The sequence below is a fragment of the Ptychodera flava genome, chromosome 19, assembly GCF_041260155.1.
Source record: "Ptychodera flava strain L36383 chromosome 19, AS_Pfla_20210202, whole genome shotgun sequence".
Taxonomy (NCBI): Eukaryota; Metazoa; Hemichordata; class Enteropneusta; family Ptychoderidae; genus Ptychodera; species Ptychodera flava.
Window position 1 is genome coordinate 8917785 of NC_091946.1, and position 14945 is coordinate 8932729.

The 14945-nt window shown below is 40.1% G+C and overlaps 1 long non-coding RNA gene across 1 annotated transcript; it reads right to left on the bottom strand.

Annotated features, from left to right (window-relative positions):
• Positions 1-11878: 11878 nt before the first annotated feature.
• Positions 11879-14232, bottom strand: LOC139118479 (uncharacterized). The gene is made up of 2 exons (XR_011548739.1): positions 12445-14232; positions 11879-12055 (listed from the first exon to the last, which is right to left on the bottom strand). It is a non-coding gene; the product is annotated as an uncharacterized lncRNA (long non-coding RNA).
• Positions 14233-14945: the final 713 nt, after the last annotated feature.

A 14945-nucleotide genomic window follows, 5' to 3' on the forward strand; every position in this document is an offset into this window, starting at 1 on the left:
CGCATCAACAAATGGATATGGTGGTTATATTGTGGATATTGATGAGAGTGAAACCATGGGTTGGTGGTCGATCTCTGAAAGACAGAGAAGTCGCGCTTCAAGGTGGAGAGAGCTTGAGGCAGTGTACCGAGGCATTTGTGTGTCAGCGTTGCAAGAGCTCGCACTTAAAATATCGGACATTTGTCGAACAGGGCAGATAGATAAGCTGATGGGTACCGAGAGCGAACAAGGACTGGGGAAATTGAGTGAGATCGGGCTGAGGGGACGATTCCTCGTTGGACGTCTGTTCCATTTTGCCCTATCTTGTGTCCACATGACGGTAAGTTTGCAGTTTTTGTGCAGAATGAACGAGTGTTGTCAATTGTTAATGTGGTTAGCAAAGGCAAGGGCGATAATGTCATTTTTAATGGCAAGCTTTTTAGGTTTGATCTCCTGGCATCTCATGTCCATTTTAACACTTTCACCGCAGGAGGGCGCATTCTGCGCCAACGGCCAGATTGCGGGAGGCGCGTAAACGCGCCAAGAACGTACGCGTTTATGTGCGTTCGATATACGTTGACTTTGTCTGATCTTTATCATGTTTGTTGACTATTTCCTCAAGCCTAGCGTAGCGTACGAGGTAGAGGTCAAATCTAAATGAGCATGCGCGTCAAATTTGTAAACAAATGCCGCCATACTCTGTCATTTCTTCGCCGTGCATCGTGTGATCGGTTGTTGTTTTTCTGTCAGAGAGTATTTAAAAATGGCGACGCGGGCACAGTTTAACAACGACTAAGCCCTTGAGCATGTTTTTCTGGACAATGATGGTGGAATTGTTTTTTATTTTGAAACTGAACTCGACGGAGATAGCGGAAGTCAAATTTCAAATTACAACTCTAATACCAAACTTGAACATGTTCCCGAACCAGTTGAGCAAAGACAGAGATTGCAAGCAAGACAGGCAGGTAGGCCAGCTGAGCGTGCTGAGAGAAAAGTGCGACAAAGGGCCGGTGACCGACGTCACAAACGTTGATGGGGTATCCTGTGGAGGTTGTACGACACCAATCTATCAATGACAATTACACATCGGACTTGCTACCAGTATATAAGCTTATATATAATATAGCTCTCTTTTGAATGTCGGATGATACCTGTTGTTCGAAGATGAACTTGTAATAAATATGCATATTAACCTCATTTATGTGGAATATGTTTTAGAGTATGTTTCCCCCCTACTGAATTTGAGTTAATAAAACGTATGTAGTACTTTTTAAAGTGTTACGCTGAAAAAAATACATTTATATATTGAAATAACAAAAAATGCAACATTTTTTGAATTTTTTTGTAAAATCCAATATGGCCGCCATGATCACGTGATCTTCTAGGTGTGTCACATGACTTTTTGTGCATTTTTATGATGTTCTGTCATATTGCAATACTCACTGAAAAAATTGTCCCGAATACTCTTATAATTACAAAGATACAGCTCTTGCATGTAAATCAATATTTGTAAGGCCATATAGCCATAGAAAACTACGCACAGGAATGCACGTATAAAAATTAATTACGCAGTGAAAGTGTTAATGGGTAACACGGTATTTTGCCTTTTTCTGGATTGATATTCGATAAATATTCCTCACGTTTCGATGTTTCATTCATGTAGCAGGGTTAAATTTGGCGGATGTCGTCACCACCCCAGGCCGAGATGGCATTGATGGTGATGGTTTCCAAAACCAGGACTTGCGCAGACTTGCTGGGCAAGTTAGGCTACCCTATTTATTTATTGCAGTCACGCAGAGACAATACGGTGAAGAAGTACTTCACATACACAGAAATGGAAAACTTTCATTTGTACCCGTTGGGGGGAGGCAGCTCTCCCAGCTAATTCCGTCTACATGGCTTTCTTTCACACGCACCTGCTGAAAAAATCAGGCATCCGTAGGTCATTTCTAGCCACGTGTATTTTTCACACAAAATTTTAATGCAACATTTACCAATTTTTATGAATTTTTCTGTAATTTTTTGATGATTTTTGATCAAATGGACATCAAATTTCATTGATCAGTTTTTTATCAAAATTTTGACAAAAATCTGAAAAATATTGACGGGGTATATTAAAGTCGACAAATATTGACTTTGGCGCTGAAAGAGTTAAATAGGTTCATACTTTGGCGGTTCATTCTGATCTTACTACTCATCCTTTTGTCGGGAGTCTTGTGAAAACCTCAAGTGTACCCATCAACCAGCGAGATCACGGAGCGATCTGGTTTCTGTGTCAAACGTTCCGTGCTCTCTGCGAGAAATACAAGGACAGTACAGACGTTTTAGTCCTCTGTGACTTGTATGTGTATGATCTTTTGATGTTTTTCTTGTTTTCTGCGCTTTAATGAAGTGAGTAATTTACTTTGTTGCGATGTTACGATCAAGTCCGATCGTTTACGTTTGTTGATGATCTACAGTTGTTGTTCATGTTTTTTATATTTACGGTAAGCCAGTACTGATGGCACCCAAATCCTCCTGTAGGTGCATTTGACAGTGTGTCGGGTACACAGAGGTTTCCAGGATTTTTTTTTTCAAATGTATGGTTTTTTGTTTGGTTTTTGCCTTGGCGACCTTATGCACCGGAAACGAGCCTTTGGCTTCCTGGATATTGTAAAAGTTTTTTTGCGCTATTTCAGACTTGTTTTTCAATATGTAGTGTTTGGCACACATGTTTTTATGAATAAATGAGACCGGATAGCACGCAGCGTCTGGCAACATAGCCGAGTATTAATATGGTGTTTGCGTGTATTTGTGTTTGCGTGTAGAATGTTAGTTTTATTCGGGAGCGGAATAGACCACAAGTGACTGTGATCGCTTCGCAGACACACATGCAACCATAAGGTTGCATGGGTTGCATGGGTGTCTGCGAAGCGATCACAGTCACTTGTGGTCTATTCCGCTCTGCGTCTATGCCCTACATCTGCCTGAGCATGTACGCCTACACACGTCTATGAGGTGCATAGACGCAGAGCGAAATAGACCACAGTTGACTGTGACGCGATTGAGAACTTGGGGAGGGAAGGGGGGGGGGTGCAGGTTCTCGATCCCTGCCATGTAGACTTATTCCTCTCAATTTCAACCGTACACAAACTAAGCATGTCACAATATGATGGTGCATGGTGGCCGCTATCGTTCCGCCTCTGGAGCTGGAGCCCTACCACAGGCGCTCCTTAGCTGGGTAGTCTGCTAAATAGATCGATTTTCGGCTCGATCTATCGATCCCGTAGTCGATATGCCTGCCACTGTAACCTAAATACTGTGAGTACTTAGGTTACAGTGGCAGGCATATCGACTGCGGGATCGATAGATCGAGCCAAAAATCGATCTATTTTGCAGACTACCCACCTATGGAGCGCCTGTGAGCCCTGCTCTTTTACTAGTACGAGCGACCCCTATCGACAGGAATGCTGCAAAACATGTGAAGATGGCGTCGATGACCATGAAAAGTACACACGCACAGAAATGCTGGAAATGCCTACATATGGAACGTACTCAAGACGCGCTCGTTCATGAATCATTCTGGGTAAGCACAAACAAATAGTTAATGTATTCTGTAGGTTTACACGATATAAGTAATGGACAGTGTAGCCCTGCGTACAGGTCTGTGTGTTCCCGGCGCTGTACCGCCGGGAACACACAGACCTGTACGCATGAGGGCTATGGACAGTGAAGGCAGCCATATGTTACACGTTCACGTTTGTACTGTACCGTAAGATTTATGATACAGAATGAATTGCCCGCAAAATGAAAACAGTCCGGGTAAAATGCATTTCCTCTTTTGCCGATATACAATTATTGTCTTCATTTGTAACGGGTTGCAGATCATTACAAAGTCATTGCTGCCTGTACGCAGGGCTATGGACAGTGAAGGCAGCCACATGTTACACGTTCACGTTTGTACTGTACCGTAAGATTTATGATACAGAATGAATTTGCCCGCAAAATGAAACATTCATTGTCTTCATTTAGGGTGTGCAGATCATTACAAAGTCATTGCTGCTCCTATAGGATGTAAAGTAAATTAAGGTGACGACTTCAAATTCAACACCTGCAACTTAATGATACCAATAAATTCAATATACTGCAACTTCATCTGTGTCAAAATCGTGGCACTGTTGGTGGATTAACACATCACTCGAGAAACTGGGTAGTAAATTTGCATATTTGATTTGAAGCAGAGCCTCAATCACTTTCGAATGCGCAGGTGTTGTCAACATGGCAAACCACAGACCTCGCCGCTGACGTAAACCCATTTTAAGAAACGGTTTATCGCCATTGAAAAGCCAAAAGAAAAATGAAATTCACTTTTTATGTGTCAGGATACAATAATTATTCGGTACACGGAAAAATCTGATACATTTAGCTTCAGTTTTTTGAATTTGTAACCAATCTCGCAAGTAGTCCTTCAGTGCATATAGTTACTATCATACACAGGCATGTCTTCCACGCAAGGTTTGGGGTCATGAGCCAGAAAGATATTTTAGTCACATGACTTCGAAAGGTTACAGATAATGCATGCCAAATATGGAAGTTGTACCGCCTTGCAAACGCAAACAAGGCAGTGTTTTAGATCAGGTGACCGACTCGGGTCGACTCACTTCCGGGTTTCAGGGCGGCGATGTGCACGCAACTGCCCTGCTTTAAGGATGACGGTCAGAACATGGTCGACTATGGTTTTACCATTGTCAAACCATGGTCATTGACCATGTTCGACCATGTTTTGACTATCAAGTTGACCATGATTGACCATGAAATGAACACGTTTGTTAAATTGACACCATTGTCAGACCATGGTCAGTGGTGGTCAGCATTATGATAGTCACATCACGGTCAGAATATGGTCAAAAGAAATCGTTGTCGTATCATGGTCAAAACATTGCCGATTAAAGTTCACAACGAACATGGACAGACCATGGTCATTGTGAATAAAGCTGCATTGCAACAGTAATCAGAACATGTCCAGAACATGGTCAATGATTGACAAAACATGGTCAATGATGGTCAGAACATGGTCACCAGAGGAGGCAATGATGGTGGTCAGAACATGGTCAATGATGGCCAGAGCAATGGGTAATGATGGTCAGAACATGGTCACTGATGGTCAGGACACTGATCAAATTGGTGGCCAGAACATTGTCTATGACGGTCAGAACATGGTCACCGACCAGTGGTCTTGTTTGGATATTGTTGATTGCCAAAACCTGGTCAGTGATTGTCAGAACAGGGTGATGGTCAAAACATGGTCATTGAAGGCGTCTGCATAAATGTCAACATTATACAGCTACAGAAACTGAATGTAAATAATTCATTTCAGTCAATTTAATTATGTGTAACATTGCATTGAGTGCAATTATAGTCAACATTGATAAAACACATATCAAAGATCATATAATGACTCCAACAATTATACAGGGATAAAGTGATAATTAAGGCAGCCTGTGGGTTCCCTCATGCAAAGACCTATTTTCGGACTTAGATTTTGGCAATAAAATGTGAATTTCACCTAAGTGTCACCTGAAAGCTGCTTTTTTGGTACACTGATCACTTGACTTCAAAAAATGGTATAGAAAAACAAAGACACTTTGACGTCTACACAATTCCGATTATCTGTGGTGAGTGACGGTTCAAACTTTAGTGTTTAAACTGACAAAGTCTGTAGGTGTATACTTTCACATAAAACTAAGACAAACGCACTTTTTAAAATTTGTCCCTCAACTATTTTTTGACAAAAAGTACTCAACAAACCTGACACGCTACCTTAAGCAATGACTACTGACAGGAATAAATGTAATAAATGCTAACATGTACATATTGACTTAAAGCCAGAGTAGCTGTAACTTTTGATATTTTCACTATTTTTTGTTTCACATTATGACCTTTTAATTAAAATAAAAATAATTCTGAATCATAGTCACCTATTTACTGACCAATACAGTACATGTGTGTTGATTACAACAGCTTGAAAGTGTACAGACTTTTAATAGGAAATCTTCTTCTATTTTTGTAAATTTGTTTTTAACAAATTTTTTGGAGGTTCATTAAAAGTAAGTCATGTGACTACTGTGCAAATAATTCCCCAGTTAAACGAGACTTACCTGGAAGTTGAAGTTTGACTGGAATTCTGCCGAGCTGCTGTCGCAGCAAAGGTGTCACTCGAGATTGCGCAATACTACCCAGCATTCAGTCTTTAGCAGCGAATGGATACAATCATAAAATAGATGTGTATCTAGGGTGGGCTGAATAAACCCAATAACTGACATCTAGTCTTTCCCTGCATAACATACAGGGTGGGCGAGTGACACCTTTGCTGCGACAGCAGCTCGGCAGAATTCCAGTCAAACTTCAACTTCCAGGTAAGTCTCGTTTAACTGGGGAATTCTGCCTCACTACTGTCTTGCCGGTGTCACTCGAGATGTTTAGAGCTGTATCCGTGAGCATAACAACAGACAGCTTATAAGTTCAACATATTTTATTTCAAACACCTTTCAGGTGAACACAGTAAACACTTTATGGCATAAAAGAACACAACACAATATCTATGCCTTTGCTTTTTCCAACACTTTTCTTCCAAATTCACCAACTTCAACTATGGGTTTATTGTAAAACTTTGCAAATGTTTTTTCATTTGCCCAACCAACAGATGAGAGGATTGTTTCAACTGGTAACATATCTTTCAATGCACTTGAACTGGCGGCACGAACACTATGTGCCTTGAAAATGCTTAAATCTAAACCAGCAATACATAAAGTGGTCTTTATCCACCTAGCAACAGTAGACTTGCAGACAGGCAAGTGTCTGCCCACGTAACTAAGAAATAATGCAGTTTCCTTGTTCCGTACAGAAGAAGTACGAGCAATGTATTCTCTGAGAACTGTAAGTACACAAAGTCTCCTGTCAGGAGGGTAAGCTGGCAATTCTAATGGTTTGACGTGTCTTTTAGGATTAGACTGCTTTATCAAGTCCCCTATCTTGATGATCACTCCCTGTTTTGTCTGAACAATGTTTCTTATATCAATTAAATGTAGAGTCTGCACTCTCTGAGCTGACAACAGGGCAATGAGAGTCACAAGTTTCAGAGTCAAGTATTTGAGAGAAATTTTCTTAACAGGTGACCAACTACGAAGAAGTTTAAATACAATGCTAATGTTCCAAGTAATTGTATATCTTGGTAAAGAAGGTCGCTCCTGAAAAACTCCCCTCATAAACTGGATAACTAGAGGATGACTTCCAAAGTTACTTTGGCAGTTTGGTATCGCAATAAATGAAGACAAAGCTGATCGTGCAGTGTTAATGGCACTGTACCCTAGTCCCATGTTATACAACACAGCCAGGAAGTCCAATGCATCAGCTATAGACGGTGTAAAGGTATTGACATCCCTTTCACAGCAAAATTGTCGCCATCGTTCCAGATAGGTACTATATTGTCCTTTGGTCCCTGATCGCCATGACTTGAGGATGACCTCTGTAACTTGTTCTGATAATCCCTTATGTCTGAAAGATTGCCTGACAATTGACATGCCATCAGTCTTATTTTTCTTGCCAGTGGATGTACCACTGAACTGTCTTGTGGTAGTGACAGTACAAATTTTCCTCTTGGTAACAGTAGTGGATCTGCTATCAGGCACTTTAGCAGTGAGGCAAACCAAGGTTGGGTGGTCCAAACTGGTACAATTAGAATTCCCTTTGCTTTGTCTAGGTAAATCTTCTGTATTACCCTTGACAGCAGACTAAAAGGAGGAAAAGCATAAAAGTACCAATTAGACCAGTCCATGCTGAAAGCATCGACTGCAAATGCCTTAGGATCAGGATTCCAAGAAACATATTTTATACATTGATGGTTAAGTCGTGATGCAAATAAGTCAATATCTGGATTGCCAAAATTTTGCATGATATCCTTAAAAATTCTGATATTTAACATCCATTCTGTATCTCTGTTGTGATGTCTTGATTGCCAATCAGCATCTGTATTTTTGACACCTGGGATGTGGGCTGCACTTAGCCAAATGTTTTGTTTTATAGCCCACTCCCAAATATCCCGTGCAATAGAATTACAACATCTCTTCCTGCCTCCCATGTTATTAATATAGCAGACTGCTGTGGTGTTGTCAATAAGCAGCAAAATATGTAAATTTTTCTTATCCTGACAAAAAGCTTGCACAGTAAAGAAGGCTGCTTTTAGTTCCAAGTGATTAATATGTTCATTGCTTTCAAGTTCTGTCCATTCACCACTAGTTGCCTGGTTTCCCATTACTCCGCCCCACCCCTTTTTTGAAGCATCTGATTTTAGAGTGAGGTCAGGATTTCCGTGTGAGACAACATTTTGGGTGAACTCAATATTCATTATCCACCATTTGATATCAGTCTGAGCTTGTTGTGAAATTCTCATGCTCTTATCATAATTACCCTTTTCAATTTTTAGGGCATCTGCTCTATCTATGTCTAGTGCCCTGTAATATAAGGGTCCATACATGACACCCGGGAAGGCAGCTACCATAGAGCCAATCAGTTCTGCAACGGCCCTGATTGCTACATACCCATTTTTTGCATATTCAGCTAGTACACTTTCTGCTAGTTCCTTGATTCTTAGAGCTTTTTCTGGTGTTATCGAAATTGTCATTAGTATAGAGTTTAAGACAAAACCCAAAAATGTGATAACTTGGGTAGGGATAAACACAGATTTTCTTTGGTGTGGCACAAAACCAAGATCATCCAAGAGAGATACAGTGTCTGAGATGTTCTCAGTGCATTCCCTGAAAGAGTCACTACACAGTAGTGAGTCGTCAATATATGGTGAATTAGCATGTCCCATCTTTCTCAGTGTGGCGAAAACTGGTTTCATTATTTTTGTAAATATGAGAGGAGCACATGAGAGACCATTAGGCAGACAGGTAAACTGAAACAAGTTCCCCTTCCAGAAGAATTTCAAGTATTTGCGATCTTCATATGCAACAGGTACAGAGTAGTATGCATCCTTGAGATCGATGCTTGCCATGTAACAATTTGGTGTCATTAAGGCAATGGCAGATTTTATCGTTTCCATTTTGAAATGGTGATATTCTACATTTTCATTAAACTGTTTCAAATTGAGTATCAGTCTGAATGAACCATCTTTCTTTTTCCTGGTGAATATTGGTGAGATAAATTCTCCTGTTATATGACCTGTATGTTCAATAACTTTCTTTCCAAGGAGTTTATCAATCTCCTGATCAATGATCACAGTCTCTTGTTCATTAAAATGATGCACCTTAATTGGTCCCATTTGTATGGGTGTCTGAGTCAGGTTTATCTTATAGCCCGTAACTGCTTTTAGTATAGAATTATCTCTAGTAATATTCTTCCATGCTTGGAGAAAGTGTTTCAGTTGACCTGCCTGGAAAGTCTCCTCTGTATTTTTACAAGGATATAAGGCAATTTGATAGCTTACCTCCTTACTGAGAGTAGGGTTGGCATTTAATGGCGTTTCTCGCCCTGTCCCTTCTTTGTGTACTTTCTCTTTGATAAAAAATTACTCCTGTCATTTGTCTTAGAGTAGTAATCCTTTCTGTAGCTATTATTATAGTTCTGGCTTGATTTGGACCAGCTTCTACTGTCTTGTCTTTGGTTGGTATTTGCACCATGAACTTTGTTTCCAATGCGATTAGTTTCAACTAGGTCTTTGACCTGTTTTGGAAGGTCATCTCCAAACAAATAGTCTGTTACTGGTGTAGATGTACTGCAAAGTTGTTTAAACATTGGACCAAGCGCAGGCCTGATCAGCTCCCTTCGTCGCAAGTTCATCATGTGATTTGCTTGGGTGACAAAGGATAAGGCGTCAATCAAAAACTTTCGCATTTCATCTGTTGTGATGTCAGATTTATCAGCTGTGGCAGCTTTATTGCTTGCCCCTGCTTGCATTACTTTATCGAGTAGATTATATAAAGGGACTAAGCCCTTCATTAGAAACTTCTGAACGTTTTGCATGCTGATGTCTCGAAGTCTAGCTTGTCTATTTAATTTTGCCCAAATTGGTTCGTTCACACGTACTAGTTGCAAGTTCTCCACATTCTGTGGTTGCAAGTAAGAGTCCATCAGCTTCTTTGCCTTGTCATCATTTAGTTTCTTCCGAAGCATTTTGTTTGCAACGGTGGCTAAATGTTCACTCAGCGGGGGCCGCAGTCGCCTTCCATGTCATAAAGTTCGCTGAGTTCTTTCAAGCAATCATTATCAGCATCGTTTGCATCACGTGCGCCGTCATTCGCGCCTTTCGGCGAAGCGCCGAGTAACTCGTCATAGTCAATGTCTTCTGACTCATGATCACTGTTCGTCTCTGCTTGAGTTTTACTCGTTTTTGCAGGTATCTGATCATTTGGACTTTCAGATCTACGTTTTTGGGCAGTTCTTGTGTGGCTCTCGTCCGTGCGATCCACGTTTGAACTTGCCGCCATATTGGATGTCAGCGTCTGCAGCGCACCCGCAAACTGAGCCATAGATTCTTGTTGCATTTGCATCATTTTTTGCATGAAGTCCATATTAGAATTACCAAAGTTAGTTACATGTACCTGTTCAGGTCTATGGAATCCAATGCCAGTACTTGTAGAGGGTGTTGGTTCTCGTAGAGCTATGTTGTGAGCTCCGGCGCCAATGGCTGCGCCTGAGGCTGATGCAAGGGCTTCTTCAAAGCTCCTCGGCGCTTGTGGCGTCGCCTTCTTCATCGGCTTTGTTTTTGACGATTTCTGTGTGAAATCCTTCTGTGATGTATCTAAATTGCCCATAGGCAGCCCTTTCTCTCCGAAATCGGAGTGCGAATAGCGGAGGATGTTCCTCCTGCGGGCTTGACGGTATCATGTTTCGGCTTCTCCATTACGAAGTCCGAAAAACAACTCGACTGTCCCAAACTTCCACAATTCTGTGCTAGTCAGCAGTGAAAAGGTATGAGTATACAGTAGACAGTCACTTTCTGTGAGGTTTCACTCACAAAACAATAATTTTTCCGCAAAATTTGCGGAGCGATTTTGGTACGGTCCGACCGTGGCCGGGGTAGAATGCGCACTGAATGCTGGGTAGTATTGCGCAATCTCGAGTGACACCGGCAAGACAGTAGTGAGGCAGAATTAATGTGTACTTTAGTTGACCATGTTCTCTTTCATCAGGGCTTTTATACAATATATATATGCTTTGTGAAATTTACTACTTCTTTCAATCAAATATAATAAGGTACAAAGAGTGTCTTTTGTAGAATGGATCATTCAGAACCTTCTCAAAATATATTTTCTGCACCAACAGATATTTAATGATGTTGACAAAATGCAATAAATCTTCGTTTTAATCAAGAGGATGTGAAAAAAGACCAAAAGTTACAGCTTTACAAAATTTATAGACAGAGAATTTTGTGAATACATTTTGATACATATTTAAAAAGTTGAATTTTGAGAAAAGATTGCATAACAGCCAAAAGACACATGCCTGAAAAAAGCCTAAAAGAGATGTTTATACCTTATCTAATTTCTGTCATGTAGACTACTCGACCAACTCTTAATATTAGGGTTGAGAAATCGAAAACTTTGTATTGGCAGAATACTCAGAGAGCTGAAGCATCATGAAACAATGTACCAAAGAACATTATTATTATATGTAGATTAGTGATGCTGACACCAAAGATACAGCACGCTGTAGTGACAGCAAAATTTGTGCATTTGTACCACACTTTCAACATTTTGAAAGTTCAGATATCAGCTGTGTAAACATGGCTAAAAACATAATTACAGATGGACACCTGAAAAATATTGGGGCAGACTGTAAATCAGCACAGATGTATAAATTCTGAAATACTAGCTTCATAAGAAACAGTATAAAAAAATAAAAGAGAAACAACGTTAAGTTCAATTTAGGGTACGATTTATTTTATATGCCAATGTTTTTTTCATGCCACATAAATATGTCTTCATTAAACTCTGACTTGAGAAGGTTCATGTGAAATTAACATTACTGTCAAAGGCAGCGGATTTAGCTTCTTTTCTCTGAATTTCTCATCCCTTCACAGTACCAGCAACGAATTCTGAAAAATACGAATGGGTCAGGAAATAGTGTGAGTCTTTACTGTTTGACTGCAATTTGATGAATGAAATCAATAAACATTATTAGTTGAAAATGAGACAATAGTTACTTGAAAAACTAACTCACAGACACCAACTGCATAAACATTTATAATCATATATTAATAATATTTAAAACGGACAAACGATCTGTAAAACTCTCGCAATTATTTTCCATACACTATTTTCCAGCATCGTTGTGAATTGAAAGTGAATTCCGTACGAATCATTACTCAACGAAACTTAGTACATGTAATTTAATGGCAATGTGCAGTTGTACGTTTGTACACAGTCCCTCTGGATAGAGGGACTGTGGTTTGTATAACGAAGGTCTATGGTTATATCAACTTACCTGCATTTGTGAACGGCTCGCAGACGCTATAGACAGTTCCCGGCTGCAGGTCACTCCGTGCTGCACGTAAGCATACCGGTACAAGTTACTGGGAAAATATAGTCGGCATCTTTACCTGCTTTTCGCGTTCACAAATTTTGAACTCTGTCTGTCCCTGGTACTCTATATACATTTCTGCGAAACTATGATGTATTTTGGCTAGTGATTCCATACAAAGATCGCCAAATTTCTGCCAGATAAATCCTGATCACGAATACCAAGTCAACGGTACAGAAATCTTACTTCGCGCCGTTCAAGCCTCATGACCTTCACGGAAGTGAGATCAATAAATCATTACGCGATTGATAACGTAGTCCCGTTTTTAAACGTTGGAGTTTGACTCTCTATCGGCCCTAATCCAGTACAATTCAAACTCAAAATAGCAATTTATTTATTATATTACATTATGAAAATGGTTATACTAATGATTCGAAATGGTCAAAAGAGTGTACAGTTCTTTCAGCACGAAGATTCAATATCAATGCGCGACCTTAACTTGGTAAACCGTGACCTCTGACTAAACATGTCAGCTGCTACCAGCCAGATTCGGCTCACGCTTTGACATTGCGTGTTGGATTTTTATTCGGCTGATCAGCTAAGGATGGAGTGCAATATATATAGCCCTTACGCATAAAACATGGACAAAAATTGTAACCTCAATCCACGTCTTCTGAAGGCGAGATATTGTTGGTGGCATCGATGATCAAGTGACACAGACTGTCTGTATGTACCGTATGCTTTAGCTTCAGGGACTGTGCTTATACTAAACATTGAAAGCATTGACATTTGTGTACGTTTCAACAGTAAAAGGTCCTGTTCTATTGAAATTTTTACGGTACAAATTTGCAGTAACATTATATAAGTCTACGACCCGTCATTGTTGCTCGTTTTGAAAGGGGTGAACGGACGTACATTGCGTCCGTAACAGCACTAATTCTCCCTTTTATATACACAGAAAAAATGTTCCTGTTTTGACAATTTGTTTTGTTTTCGTAAAAATTCAGCTGTTGATCCAACCACGATTTACAAAACAAGATCTTCGACAATATTAAGAGTTTGATTGATTATTACAGAGACTCAAATCTTGTGTACGTAAGCTCAAAACTCAACTCTCAGGTTGGGGACTTGCCTCATGTCTGGTCTGTGGGCATCAGAAACTTAAAGGTGAGGTGATCGCCAAACTACGGTATATATACTTGAAAAACTGATGCTTTTAAAAGCAGCTGAATTGTGCACAACCACAAGTGAAAATCTGCCTGTTCTTGTAAGTTTTAAAACTTTGGATTGTCAGTCGTGGGAAAATAAATGAAAAATTCCATTGTTCATTTGGAAAATTTACTAACTTTTTGTAATCTTGTGAGTGAAGTCATATGTTTGTCTGTAATCCTGCTGTGATGAATGAGAAATCTATCGACTTTGGCAAAATCATTTTTCTGAATACATAATGATAGTGGTGCTGACAGGTCTACCTCCCTGCATTGGCATCCGTGCAGCTGTTGTGAGAGTTCCTACAGTCTGTAGTACCACATAAAATGACATGTGCATCAGATCAGTTGCACACATCATGACGGTTTAGGGAAAGATTGTGACCATCAAACATGGTCAAATAATTTACAACGAGGTGATGATGATATGACTGTGTTTCATAGTCACAATCTTTTCCCTGACCATCTAATGACCATGTTTTGACTGTGACCATATGACCAGTCAGTCATCATCAAATCATTGTCAATGTGATGACCATAATATGACCATGTTTCAGTGTCGTTATTTTTTTCTTTACCATGTGAAGACCATGTTGTGACAATGAGTAAACGTCGGTTGATGATTGTCAAAACATTGTCAGTTTGGATGACGGTCAACAGTCATTGTCACTGATGGTCAAAACATCATCAACCATGGTTGACAATGTAATGGCACGTTTTCATGGTCACCAGGAAAGCAGGGTGGGCACCCTGAAACGCTCGAAATTTCAACCCTCGACGTTTTTTTTTTACAAAAGGAACACCTAAAACTACTTTGATGACATTTAATTTCCGGATTGTGGTTAAAATCATCATCAGAACTTGCTTTTACGGAGGAAAGGGCAAGGTATGCACACCTACTTCGGCTAATGCAACTGCCCATAGCGCGAGGCGAACAAGGTAACCACTCATGCAAGCGCGTCGGGTGGTACTCTGGCGATGACCTCTGAACCAACTTGATCAATAGGCCTGTACACTGTTCATGCTGTTTGCTACCCCGAAACCTAGTCAACTTCGATGGGTTGAATCTCCACCTTACGAGGCTTGAGCCAAATCCGAACGATATGTAATCAAATTATAAGGTAAAAATCTAATACTAAATGTACACTTGAAACGATTTTATGCATGCTAACGGATAAGACGCAGTGTTTGTTTCAGCACTTTTACGGTCGTAGCGTACAGACTAAATCTGAGCCCAAGGAAAAAACCCGGCAGATA